General features: G+C 38.1%; 1 protein-coding gene across 2 annotated transcripts in view; it reads left to right on the top strand.

The window, feature by feature from the left end:
- Kcnh7 (potassium voltage-gated channel subfamily H member 7) overlaps positions 1 to 15151 on the top strand; it is a 457046-nt gene that overhangs the window by 291820 nt on the left and 150075 nt on the right. The window lies entirely within an intron of this gene.

The following is a 15151-nucleotide window of genomic DNA, read 5'->3' as shown; positions in this document are numbered from 1 at the left end:
TTTTCCAAATGAGAAAACAGAGTCTTGAAGAGATTAATTAAATAATCTGCCAAAGGCCCTTTACTGAATAGCAGTACAGTCAGGTCTGTCCAATTCTATGTACTACATAATGCTACACAGCTAATAAATTTACTTCTCAAAGGCACTGCCTTACTGTTTCTGAATATTTTAAGTATTTTAAAATAAGATGCAATTAAAAATAAATCATTTATCCTGTTGACATCTCAGACACTTACTACTGCATAGCGGAACATGAATGTGACAACCAGGTTTGTGCCAATTAGATTAGCTCACTTTTCAAATGGCAGGCAATACATACAACATCACTTAGATATTCTGAAAGGATAATTCTAGTTTCATGTTTCTCCATTAGGATGTCAGATATCTAAATATGTTAATGATTGCTATGATTTAATTATGTTGGTGATTGTGTGTTAAATCTATCTGTAGGTGATGATTAAGCTGAAGTTGTTGCTTTAGAACTATTGTGTTATCAAATCGCCCACCACCTTTTTGCAGCTTAGTCCTCTTGTTATAATGCTTCTCTACAAAACAGTTTTGGGTTTGTCCTATTTGTTTTCAGTAGGCACCTTTAGACTTAACAAGGTTACTGGTAAAATAAGAGAAATGACCAACTGTTTCATTGAAGGCCTCGTACCTTCCCCTACAGTCCAGTTTGAGTCTATCCATCAGACTAAAGGACTATATGTGCTCATTTGAACTAGCTATTCCATCTATTCTTGTTGATATAATATAGAGTCAAAGTTATTAAATTGTCTTTCTAAATGTATCTCTATCTCCTCAATCAAATAAACAGCTCCTTTGTCTTTCTTGCTTCAAAGACACCACAACTACCTACAATAGTCCATATCTGAGTGCACTGTATACAAAAATACTTCTCTTTAAGATACTCTCCTGCTTCAGACAACTTGCCACATCCCTAATGCCAAAAGACTGAATTCCCAGGACATAAAAGGCAGTCAGAACAAGACCTTGTCCCACACAGACCTCATCCATCACTTCCCACTTAATATTATACATTATTGTATACTTCTAGTCTATTAAAACCATGTTACTTAACAACCTCACATGGATATTGTGTGTTTGTCCTTGTCTTTATAGCACCAAGGTGATCCTCTGAAAGTGTGTGCCAGAGCCTGTCACTGCCATGCTCCCCCATCATCCAGTGATGCCTGTTGTCAGTCCCTGTCATCACAGCACTTATAAGGCCATGCTTCCTCTATTACCCTCCACACTTGCCTGCTCTCTCACCCCTTCTGTAGCCATCCCCTACTCTTTACCCCTCAGCTTACTGTTTTGGCCTCACTGACCACTTGCCCTAACATGCTCCAGCCCTTGGGCCAGTTGTATTCTATTCCAATGGGAGTAGCAAAATACCACACACTCCTGGCTTAAATAAATGTGTTTTCTCACAGTTCTGGAGGCTTGAAGTCCAAAATCAGGTGGTATTTCAGAAAAGGCTTCTCTTTCCGGCTGGCAGATACTGCCTTAGGGCTGTGTCTTCCCATAGCCATTCCTCTCTGCAGCTGGGCTCCCAATGTCTCTTCCTCTTCTTACTAGGACAAAGCCAATTGAAGAAGATTCTGCTTGTATGACCTCATGTAACCTTATTTATTTCCTTAAAGATCTCATCTCCAAATACAGTCATATGAGAAGTTAGAGTTTCCACATGTGAATTCTGGGGCACATAGTTCAGTACATAAGAGTCTTTATATGTGTTATTACCCTTTCCCCAGATGGCCTTATGACTCACTCCTTGTTTTTCTCAATTCTTTACCAAAATGTGATCTCCTCAACCAGTCCTTTCCCATTCTATTAAGAGTTACAAACTTTCTCCTACTCTGAGTGCTTATTATCCTCTTTGTTTTCTCAATGACTTTCTATAATACTATCAATATTTAACCTACTATGTATTGTTTCATTAATTTATTTATTTTAATTAGGTATATATGACAGCAGAATGAATTTTGACTCATTGTACACAATTGCAACACAACTTCTCATTTCTCTGGTTGTACATCATGTAGCATAGCACCATATATACAGTCATACATGAGATGTCCATCTCATTCCACCATCTTTTCTGCCCCTATGCACCCTCTCTACCTTCCCTCCCTTTGCCCAATCAAAGATCCTCCATTTTTCCCATAACTACCCCCCAATTATGGATCAGCATCCACTTATCAGAGAGAACATTTGGCCTTTGGTTTTTTTGGGGGGATTGGCTTACTTTGCTTAGCATGAAATTTGTATTTTTTGACTTTTTTGTCTCTCTCACCTCCATAATATTATAAATCACAGGATGGCAAGAATCTAAGACCAGTTCATCTCTGATGTACCACTGGTGCTACAATACTACCTGGCATATAGGAGATTCTGCTTACTCAGTTTTGCAAGAAAAATTATTTTGAATTTTACCAATGTTCTCTAAATATAGTCCTCCTTAGCTTTAAAAATGTTAAGTACAGTGTTTCCTGGACTCTTTGCACAATCACTCTATGGGCATCTTCCATTTTTATACTTCCAAGAATTCTATTACAATGTTCCATTCTCGTGGCCTTTCTCATATTGCAGATCCACTCTGAGCTACATACTGCACTCTGGAGGCAGCCTCTCATTTATTGCTCCACAGTTTAAAGATAGATACTATTGTCCTGAGTCCACAGAGAAAGAAATCTAAACACAGAGAAGTTGTCATATTTAAAACTTTTGTCTCTGACTCCAAAGTGCAACTTTTTGTAGACTATAGGTTATTACCCATCACAGTCACACATACTGTTCTGGCCAGGTTGAAGTTTCCCTTGGGTTATACTTCAGATATGAGGTGTCTCCCCAAAACTCATGTGTTTGGCAATGCAAGAATTTTCAGAAGTGAAATGATTAGATTATGAGAGCTATATAACATAATCAGTGGATTAAGCCACTGATACGGATTAACTGGGTGGAAACTAGAGGCAGGTAGAGTGTAGCTGGAGGAAGTAGGTCACTGGGAGGCATGGCATTAGGGTTTATATTTTGTCCTTGGTGACCTGAGCAATTTCTGATTCCTAGCCTCTAGCTATGAAGTCAGCCAACCATGGACTGAATCTATGAAAACATGAGCCAAAATAAACTTTTCCCCCGTACATTGTTCTTATCAGGTCTTTTGATCACAGCAATACATATCTGACTGAAATACCACCTGTGAACCACTTTCTATAAACCATCTTACTGTCAGGGAGAATTAGAGGGATTCATTAGCTTAGCAAATATTTATTGAGTTCCTCTTATGTGCTGAGGACTATTTGCATAGATCGATGATATGTTGTCTTTGCAGAATTTATAGGCTAGTTATAAATATACTGTAAAATGGAATACTTTCATTGCTGTAATATTTGAAAAACATTGTGATGAATTCTAGAAATGGATCCTAAAAGAGAGAGAAGTCTCAGTCTGCTTTCCATATAAGGAGTGTGAAAAGAACTGATATATATAAAATGTCAAGTAAACTCTCCAGTCAGATTTTTCTTCTAGTTCTGTTCCTGGTCTTCACCATGGGATCTCTCCTGTTCTTCAGGTCTCAGCTTGCTCAATGGCAACATTGATATTAGGACATTTCGTTTGTAGAATTTGGACTGAGGGATGTCTGGAAGACCGTAGCTACATAACCAAAATAGTTCTTCTCTTGGAGGCTGCATTAGAGTTACACATTATGGTGACTCATTTATCACTGCTCCTCTTAAGAAATTCTCCTATGAAAAACATTTTCCATGGCCTTACTTTTTTGATAGAATACAGTCTATAATATTCCACCTAGGAGTCTTAGAGGGAGCAGTAGAAGACTAAAGAGATGCTGAGATAAAATAAATAAAAATAAATGCTAGATACAGAAATGACAAGGGCAGATTTTGCTAATTTCTCACCTGTGCCTCTGCCTGGCTTCACCATAAGTCATTCGTGGCTAAGTGACTTTCTCCTTCTAGGAAGTGAAATGTGCCTTTGCTTTTCTAACAGGACTTTCTATTTGAGATAAGCATTGTTGCCTCTTGGATGAGGCCTTTGTATTCTGAGGTTGCAATGTGATTTTTTTCCCCTAGGGCAGGTCTCTAATGATGTTTTTAATCTTCAAAGGGCCTCCCCAGTCTACTAAAAAGAAAGGAATAAAAACTGCCAAGCATTCACTGAACTGATCAGCTCAGAAATGAATAATCTCTACTTGGTGCCCCAAAAGATAACTAAACCCCATGCTCTTGTGCTCTGTGGTTTTAAGAATGGTAAAGGGTTGGAGGAAACTACACACAGAGCATCAAGAGTTACCTTGCCCTCTGGAGACCCTTCAACAATAGGCAAAAAATAATAGCTCATATCATCAAGTTTCACTCCATGCCAAATACTTTTTTCTAAAAGTGTTACCTGGGTATGAGTTCTGCTGAACAGTGTGACGCTTCCACTGTGATCAAAATGCAGCTTTCTTTCTTTCTTCACCATCCCATGAACTTTGCTCACTGCGGGTAATTGACTATTGTGTTTAGAGGATGATATGGAAGACTTTCCTTTTGTTGGATCACTGCCAGGTAATAAATATTTCTGATCACTTTCTGTTGTAAAAAACAGTCTCAGTAATAAAGGTACAACTTCCAACCTACTTCAGGTCAGTCTGCTGTGGGCAATGGGCCTCAACAATCTACACTTCCTCAGCTCTCCATGATCTGGTTGCTAATTGCTCCCCTGTAAATAAAGTAAAAAATAAAATAAAAACTGAGAGAGAAGAAAGGTTATGGAGCTGGCCATATCTGTGGGCCCTCTCTGAGATCTAGAAGATGGCTAGAGCTACATTATCTCTCCTAGGCTCTTGGGGGGACTTATGAGGAGCCCTACTGAGTCCCTTCTTCCTTTCAGGTTCCCTTTCCCCCATGCTCTCTCTCCACAATTCCTTTCCAATTCCTTTATTTTGCCCCTGTCATCTGGTGTTTTACCAACTGAATCTTACTCTGGAGTCCCTTGGACTCCGATCCCATGATAGCTCTTGGTCTGAAGAATGGATCAAGCAGAGCAACCAAGCTCTTCTGGTGATATTGGCATGGTCCTATCCCAATCATAATCTCCCTGGCTCTGCTGATGAAGAAGACAGCCTGCATTTCTCTACTCTCTATGTCTTCAGGGTTGAGGTCCCTTGTCCACAATATACCAGGTGTTCATTCAGAACATCTTGTAAATACCTGTGCTCAGTGCCCCACCTGCAGGAAACACATTTCATAGATCTTGGGGCAGGTCTTTAACAATCCTTCCATTTTAGACCTGAACCTGGAAAGTGAAAGCTACTAAGGTAAGGAGGGAAACACAGCAATTGTTGGTCTTCTCTGAAGAATTCTCTTCCTCACTCCCCTCAATCACTCTTCTTTCCACTGCCGGTCTTTTTCACATTCTTGATGTAATGATTCTGTAGATTTCATTCATAAATTTGCATATATGGGGTGAAAGGAGGTCATTCTCACTTGTGTTCCCTAAAATCTATTGTAATATCATATTATATCAGTGAAAAAAAGAGAATCCCTTGATACTCTACTACACAATATTAACTCACTTGATCCTAGAACAAGTCAATGAAATATACAGATGAGTAAACTGAGAGTCTTTGACATTTAGTAAATAGCTAGAGTTTTACTCAGTAGGTAAAGAATAGAGCCAGGGCTCATATTTAGGAAGAGTAATGGAGAGCTTGTGCCCTTAAGCAGTAAGCTACATACAGATACTATGTGCATGGAAAATCAGTTAACATAGACATGAGGTGCATTTTTCTAAAGGGAGAAAAAATGAGAAAATTATGATGTCTTGGTTGGAATTATATTTTTCTTGAGCCTTACTAATACTGAGAATTTATGCAAACAAAATTTGGAATAAATATATTTTATGTGTGAATATAAATATGCTGGAAAAATCTCTAACCTAGCAAAACAAGATCTCCAAACTTTGGCATCTTTTTTTCAGCTACCATTCCATCTTTCAGTTCATCTATTTAAACACTTCAAAAGAATTTTTGTATAATTATGTCTATTTCCTATATTTTCATTCACCCTGGAATTCATTCCAAGTAGTTTCATAGCTCCTCTTCTGCCAAAATATCTCTTGAGGATATTACCTGGGATTCCATGATCTTTTCTTGGTTCTCATTGTGACTTTCTGCAAAATTTGTTCAGTTTATCATACCCTCCTTTTGAAATACTTCCTTCTCTTAGCCCCTGGTATACCACAGCTTGATTTTTCTGTCTCTCATCATCAGCTCCTCTCCAAGTCTTTTAGGTTCTTTTTTTCTCCCATTGAATCCTGCAGTACCTCTGTGGTCATGTCCCGAACTTCTCTATTTGTACTTATTCCCTGCCGCAGTCCGGCTGCAGCAAAATAGCCGGGGGGTGACGAATAACTTGTGTACGTTGATACAGCAGGAATGGGAGCCATTTATTCTAGGGCAACAGAGCTATTTATACATTTTGCACAGCTTATCTTAATTAGCATAAACTAGATACATCAATCAACCAATAAGGAATCTCCACACTTAATGGCTCACTTTTGTTACTTCTCAAACCACTCCCTCTGACATTTTGCCAGGCACCATCCAGACTTGTTTAGGAACTCTAACATTTCTCTGGCAAAATACCAGGTGTTATTTTTGACTTATTTACAGACCTTAACAATTCCCTAAGCAAACTCATCCAGCCAGCCTTTAAATCTAATCCATTCTCCAATGACTACCAAATTCACATCCTTGGCTTAGACTACTCTCTGAACTGAACTGAACTGAATTGCACTGCACTGACCTGTTCTTTCATACCCTGCCTTCTAGACATCTCCATTTAGATATCTCAAAGTCAACACACTCAAAACCTATGGATATATACAATCTTCAAATCTACCTTCCACCATACTCTTCCACACTTAAAACATGGTATCTCTATTCTTCTAGTTCTTTAAACACAAATTTGACATCCACTATGATCCCTCTCATCCTGTCACATCCCATTCAATCTATCAGTGATTTCTATCACTGCTACCTTCAATGCATCTCAAACAGACCCCTCCTCATCACCTGCAGCGGCACCACTCTAGTCCAAATCACTAGACTGCTTGCCAATCCTGTTGCATTCTTTTTCTAAGTGCCTTTCTTGCTTTCAGCCTGGCCTCGGGTATAAGCTCTTCTTTGCCCAAACATGAGTGATAGTTTTAAATCAAATGATGCCAACCTTTGCATAAAACTCTCCAGTGTCTGCCTTTTGAGAGCAAAGTTCCAGATCTATAACTTCACCTGCATTGTGTGGCTCCCTGATTTATTTTTGATTTACATGCTCTCTCCACCCTACCATGTGACTCCATGACCACCAGGTGACTCCAGTCATGCTGTCTTCTCTGCTGAACACAGAATGTGCTGTGAATACACACCACAAATAGAACAACATACCTTCAAAGCACCTCAAAAGGAGTCCTGACTTTTTATTTTAAAATGCAGCTAGGGAGATCCAACATGGCGGCCGGCGAGCAAGCAGCATTTTCTATACCTCCGCAGTAACGGGATCAGAGAGACAAATAAATACACTTGCATGGGACCTGCTGAGGATCTTCTAACAATATTCCACTGAAAGGAGACCTGCCGATAACTAGTAAGTCTGTGTGAGGGGTCAGTTTGTCCCAGGCGACTGAATCTCGGCAACGCGGATCAGGGACAGAATCCCGCCGGTGACGGCGGCGGCTGATCTGGGCCCTGCAGGGCTGAGTCTGTGATCAGCCTCTGGCGGTTCAGCGCTAGGATCCACACTCCTACCACCCCACCCCCCTCCAGCCGGTTCGGAGCAACGCGGAGCAGGGACACAATCCCGCCAGCCATGGAGGAGGCTGGACTGGGCCCCGCAGGCCTGAGTCTGTGAACTGCCTCTAGCGGTTTGGCGCTAGGACTTTGGCAGCACTTAGGGCTGAGTTTCAGCTTTGAGACAGAGGAGAGAAGCGGTCCAGTTTGGTTCCAGACACTGGTCGGACCACAGAGGAGGACAGCAGCCGCCATTTCGGAGAGATGATGTAATCATCCCCATGTTCTACTGATCTCAGCTCATTCAGCTACGGAATAGGTGATTTCAGGCTGGTAAATTTCAAAAACACAACAGTTGCACCAAGCAGAAAGAAGCGCGTGCAGTATGAAAAGACAAGGAAAGAAAGGATCACAAGCAATGCAGGTCAACTCAACTTTAGAAGAGGTAATAGCTGCAACAGATGGAATATCAGATAAAGAGTTCAGGATATATATTTTTCAGATGATCTGGAGTCTCAAGGAAGACATGAGACAGCAAAATCAGACAATGAAAGATCACATTGACAAACAAATCCAGGAAGTAAAAGATCAATTTCACAGGGAGATAGAGGTAATAAAAAACAAACAAATAGAAATACTAGAAATGCAGAAAACAATAAACCAACTTAAAAACTCAATTGAGAATACTACCAGCAGAGTGGATCACTTAGAAGATAGAACATCAGACAATGAAGACAGAATATTTCGACTTGAAAAGAACATAGATAGCTCAGCAAGTCTACTAAGAAACCATGAGCAGAACATTCAAGAGCTATGGGATAATATCAAAAGACCAAACTTAAGAGTCATTGGGATACAGGAAGGCACAGAGCTCCAAACCAAAGGATTAAGCAATCTATTCAGTGAAATAATACAAGAAAACTTCCCAGACTTGAAGAATGAGACAGAATCCCAAATCCTAGAAGCCTACAGGACGCCGATTGTGCAAAATCACAAGAGATCCACACCTAGACACATTATAATGAAGATGTCCAACATACAGAATAATGAGAGAATTTTAAAAGCTGCAAGAGAAAGAAAGCAGATTACATTTAGGGGTAAACCAATCAGGATAACAGCTGATCTCTCAACACAGACTCTGAAAGCTAGAAGATCCTGGAATAACATATTTCAAACACTGAAAGAAAATGGGTTCCAACCAAGAATCGTGTATCCGGCGAAATTAAGCTTCAGGATAGAAGATGAAATTAAAACCTTCCATGATAAACAAAAGTTAAAAGAATTCGCAGCTAGAAAACCATCTCTTCAAAAAATCCTTGGCAAAACATTACAGGAAGAGGAAATGGAAAATAACATTGAAAACCAACAATGGGAGGTAGGACAGTAAAGGGGGGAAAGTAGTCAAAGAGGATAACAAATCAGGTTTAGTAACATCAATAAACAAATATGGCTGGAAGAACAAATCATATCTCAATAATAACCTTAAATGTTAATGGCTTAAACTCACCAATTAAGAGACACAGGCTAGTAGAATGGATCACAAAACAAGACCCAACAATATGCTGCCTACAGGAGACGCATCTGATAGGAAAAGATATTCATAGACTGAAGGTGAAAGGGTGGGAAAAATCATACCACTCATATGGACTGCAGAAACAAGCAGGAGTGTCCATACTCATATCTAATAAAATAGATTTCAAGCCAAAGTTAATCAAAAGGGATAAAGAAGGACACTTCATACTGCTCAAGGGAACCATACACCAACAAGACATAACAATCATAAATATATATGCCCCAAACAACGGTGCTGCTATGTTCATCAAGCAAACGCTCCTCAAGTTCAAGAGTCTAATAGACCACCATACAATAATCATGGGAGACTTTAATACACCTCTCTCACCACTGGACAGATCTTCCAAACAAAAGTTAAATAAGGAAACTATAGAACTCAATAACATAATTAATAACCTAGACTTAATTGACATATATAGACTATACCACCCAACATCAAGTAATTACACTTTTTTTCTCAGCAGCACATGGAACCTTCTCAAAAATAGACCATATATTATGTCACAGGGCAACTCTTAGACAATATAAAGGGGTAGAGATAATATCATACATCTTATCTGATCATAATGGAATGAAACTGAAAATCAATGATAAAAGAAGGAAGGAAAAATCAAGCATCACCTGGAGAATGAACAATAGGTTGCTTAATGATCAATGGGTTCTAGAAGACATTAAGGAGGAAATTTAAAACTTCCTAGAGTCAAATGAAAACACAGACACAACATATCGGAATGTATGGGACACATTGAAAGCAGTTCTAAGAGGAAAATTCATTGCTTGGAGTTCATTCCTCAAAAAAAGAAAAAACCAACAAATAAATAATCTCATACTTCATCTCAAAATCCTAGAAAAAGAAGAGCAAAACAACAGCTAAAGAAGTAGAAGGCAAGAAATAATTAAAATCAGAGCTGAAATTAATGAAATTGAAACAAAAGAAACAATTGAAAAAATCGACAAAACTAAAAGTTGGTTTTTTGAAAAACTAAATAAAATTGACAGACCCTTAGCCATGCTAACGAAGAGAAGAAGAGAGAGAACCCAAATTACTAGCATACGGGATGAAAAAGGCAATATCACAACAGACACTTCAGAAATACAGATGATAATCAGAAATTATTTTGAATCCTTATACTCCAATAAAATAGAAGATAGTGAAGGCATAGATAAATTCCTTAAGTCTTATGATCTGCCCAGATTGAGTCAGGAGGATATAGACAACCTAAACAGACCAATAACAATAGAGGAAATAGAAGAAACCATCAAAAGATTACCAACTAAGAAAAGCCCAGGACCGGATGGGTATACAGCAGAGTTTTACAAAACCTTTAAAGAGGAACTAACACCAATACTTTTCAAGCTATTTCAGGAAATAGAAAAAGAGGGAGAACTTCCAAATTCGTTCTACGAGGCCAACATCACCCTGATTCTGAAACCAGACAAAGACACTTCAAAGAAAGAAAACTACAGACCAATATCTCTAATGAACCTTGACGCAAAAATCCTCAACAAAATTCTGGCGAATCGGATTCAAATACATATCAAAAAAATTATACACCATGATCAAGTAGGATTCATCCCTGGGAGGCAAGGCTGGTTCAATATATGGAAATCAATAAATGTTATTCACCACATCAATAGACTTAAAAATAAGAACCATATGATCATCTCAATAGATGCAGAAAAAGCATTCGACAAAGTACAGCATCCCTTTATGTTCAAAACTCTAGAAAAATTAGGGATAACTGGATCATACCTCAACATTGTAAAAGCCATCTATGATAAGCCACAGGCCAGCATCACTCTGAATGGAGAAAAATTGAAGGCATTCCCACTAAGATCGGGTACAAGACAGGGATGCCCTCTCTCACCACTTCTGTTCAACATAGTCCTCGAAACACTGGCCAGAGCAATTAGACAGACGAAAGAAATTAAAGGCATAAAAATAGGAAAAGAAGAACTTAAATTATCACTGTTTGCAGATGATATGATTCTATACCTAGCAGACCCAAAAGGGTCTACAAAGAAGCTATTAGAGCTAATAAATGAATTCAGCAAAGTAGCAGGATATAAGATCAACACGCATAAATCAAAGGCATTCCTGTATATCATCGACAAATCCTCTGAAAGGGAAATGAGGACAACTACTCCATTCACAATATCCCCCCAAAAAATAAAATACTTGGGAATCAACCTAACAAAAGTGGTGAAAGATTTATACAATGAAAATTACAGAACCCTAAAGAAAGATATAGAAGAAGACATTAGAAGATGGAAAAATATACCCTGCTCATGGATAGGCAGAACTAACATCATCAAAATGGCAATATTACCAAAAGTTCTCTATAAGTTCAATGCAATGCCAATCAAAATCCCAACAGCATTTCTTGCAGAAATAGAAAAGAGAATCATGAAATTCATATGGAATAATAAAAGACCCAGAATAGCAAAAACAATGCTAAGCAGGAAGTGTGAATCAGGCGGTATAGCGATACCAGACTTCAAACTATACTACAGAGCAATAGTAACAAAAACAGCATGGTACTGGTACCAAAACAGGTGGGTGGACCAATGGTACAGAATAGAGGATACAGTAACCAATCCACAAAACTACAACTATCTTATATTTGATAAAGGGGCTAAAAGCATGCAATGGAGGAAGGATACCATCTTCAACAAATGGTGCTGGGAAAACTGGAAATCCATTTGCATCAAAATGAATCTGAATCCCTATCTCTCGCCATCCACAAAAGTTAACTCAAAATGGATCAAGGAGCTTGATATTAAATCAGAGACACGGCATCTGATAGAAGAAAAAGTTGGTTATGATCTAAGTACTGTGGGATCAGGCTCCAAATTCCTCAATAGGACACCCATAGCGCAAGAGTTAACAACTAGAATCAACAAATGGGACTTACTCAAACTAAAAAGTTTTTTCTCAGCAAAAGAAACAATAAGAGAGATAAACAGGGAGCCTACATCCTGGGAACAAATTTTTACTCCACACACTTCAGATAGAGCCCTAATAACCAGAATATACAAAGAACTCAAAAAATTAGACAATAAGATAACAAATAACCCAATCAATAAATGGGCCAAGGACCTGAACAGACACTTCTCAGAGGAGGACATACAATCAATCAATAAGTACATGAAAAAATGCTCACCATCACTAGCAGTCAGAGAAATGCAAATCAAAACTACCCTAAGATACCATCTCACTCCAGTAAGATTGGCAGCCATTAGGAAGTCAGACAACAATAAGTGCTGGAGAGGATGCGGGGAAAAGGGCACTCTTGTTCATTGCTGGTGGGACTGCAAATTTGTGCAGCCAATTTGGAAAGCAGTATGGAGATTTCTTGGAAAGCTGGGAATGGAACCACCATTTGACCCAGCTATTCCCCTTCTCGGTCTATTCCCAAAAGACCTAACAAGAGCATGCTACAGGGACACTGCTACATCTATGTTCATAGCAGCACAATTCACCATAGCAAGATTGTGGAATCAGCCTAGATGCCCTTCAATAGATGAGTGGATAAAAAAAATGTGGCATTTATACACAATGGAGTATTATTCTGCAGTAAAAAATGACAAAATCATAGAATTTGGAGGGAAATGGATGGCATTAGAGCAGATTATGCTAAGTGAAGCCAGTCAATCTTTAAAAAACAAATACCAAATGACTCCTTTGATATAAGGGGAGTAAACAAGGACAGGGTAGGGACAAAGAGCTTGAGAAGAAGATGTACATTAAACAGCGATGAGAGGTGGGTGGGAAAGGGAGTGAGAAGGGAAATCGCATTGAAATGGAAGGCGATCCTCAGGGTTATACAAAATGACATATAAGAGGAAAGGAGGGGTAAGACAAGATAATACAAAGGGAAGAAATGATTTACAGTAGAAGGGGTAGAGAGAGAAAAGGGGAGGGGAGGGGAGGGGAGGGGAGGGGGGATAGTAGACAATAGGACAGACAGCAGAATACATTAGACACTAGAAAGGCAATTTGTCAATCAATGGAAGGGTAACTGATGTGATACAGCAATCTGTATACGGGGTAAAATTGGGAGTTCATAACCCACCTGAATCAAACTGTGAAATATGATGTATTAAGAACTATGTAATGTTTTGAACGACCAACAATAAATAAAAAAAAAATAAAATAAAAAAAAATAAATAAAATGCAGCTAGGTGTATTTTTAAATGATTTTTATTAATGAAGATACAATTTTCATAATTATTCAGATAACCCTCAGTTTGCTGGCTCAATAGCAATATTTGAACTTTTTTGCAATTTATAAATTTTAGTAAAAATGAGAGAGCTATTTCATAAATGGCTCAGGGCATTTGTGTTTTTACTCACGACACAAAATTTGGAAATGAACCTGAGTCTAACTAATACTAGTTCAATATAATTGCATATACACCTTTACAAATAATGGATAATGTTCTTGCAAGTATGATTTTTTTTCTCTAAATTAGTTTTATTACACATGGAAGTTGAGAGTTCATCCTGACAAACTCGTACCTGCATGGAAATTGATTTTAGTTCATAATCCCTCCTCTTTGCCATCTCCTTCCTTTCACTTGTCTATTAATTTATGTTTTATTGGTTCTTTATGTTACCCTATTCTTCCCTCTCCCTTTCCTTTACTTTAATCTAGCTTCTGTACATGAGAGAAAAATTCAACCTTTGAGTTTACGAGTTTGGCTAATTTCACTGAGTATGATATTCTCCAACTGTTTACCAGCAAATGCCATAATTTAATTCTTTTTTATGGCTGAGTAGAACTCCATTGTGTATGTAGACCACACTTTCTTAATCTATTCATCTATTGATGGGCATCTAGTTTGATTCCATAGTTTAGACACTTAGAATTGTGATACTATAAACATTAATGTGGCTGTATTGCTCTAATATACTGATTTTAGATGTTTGGGGAAAATACCAATCAGGGGGACAGCAGAGTTTTATGGTGGTTTCATCCCTAGATTTTTTAATGTATCTATATTCTTCTTTCCAGAGTGGTTGTTCTAGTCTACAACCCCACCAACAATGTACAAGTATACCTTTTTCCTCACAACCTTGACAGCATTTATTGTTATTTGTATTCTTGGTCATTACCATTCTGACTGGAGTGAGATGAAATCTTAATGTAGTTTTGATTTCCCCGACTGCTAGAGATGGTGTTGAATATATATATATTTTTTTATATATTTGGTAGCCATTTGTGTTTCTTCTTTTGGGAAGTTTCTGTTTAATTCTTTTGGCCATTTATGATTGAATTGTTTGGTTGTTTTTTTTTTAAATTCTTTGTATATTCTGAATATTAATCCTTTATCAGAGTAGTAGCTGGCCAAGATTTTTCTTCCACTGTATAGGCTCTCTTTTCAAGCTCTTAATAATTTCCTTTGCTGTGCAGAAGACTTTTCATTTGATTGCATTCCACTTATTGTTTTTTTTCAATTTTATTTCTTGTGCTTTGTGTATCTTCTTGTTAAAGAACTTGGTGCCAGCACATAAGTGATGAAGTAATGACCCTATGTTTTCCTGTTGCAGTTGTGAAGTTTCTCATCTAATTCCTAAGTCTTTGATCCACTTCAACTTAAATTTTCTGCAAAGTGAGAGACAGGGATCTCGTTTTATTTGTCTATATATAGTTACCCAGATTTCCCAGCACCATTTGTTTAAAAGGCTGTCTTTTCTCCAATATATGTTCTTGGCACCTTTGTCAAATATTACACAACTGTAGATATGTGAATTTCTCTCCGTCTTCTATGCTGTCCCAT

Source organism: Urocitellus parryii, chromosome 1 (genome assembly GCF_045843805.1).
Source record: "Urocitellus parryii isolate mUroPar1 chromosome 1, mUroPar1.hap1, whole genome shotgun sequence".
NCBI lineage: Eukaryota > Metazoa > Chordata > Mammalia > Rodentia > Sciuridae > Urocitellus > Urocitellus parryii.
The sequence above is the reverse complement of the archived record's forward strand: the minus strand, read 5'-3'. Positions and strand labels throughout refer to the sequence as shown.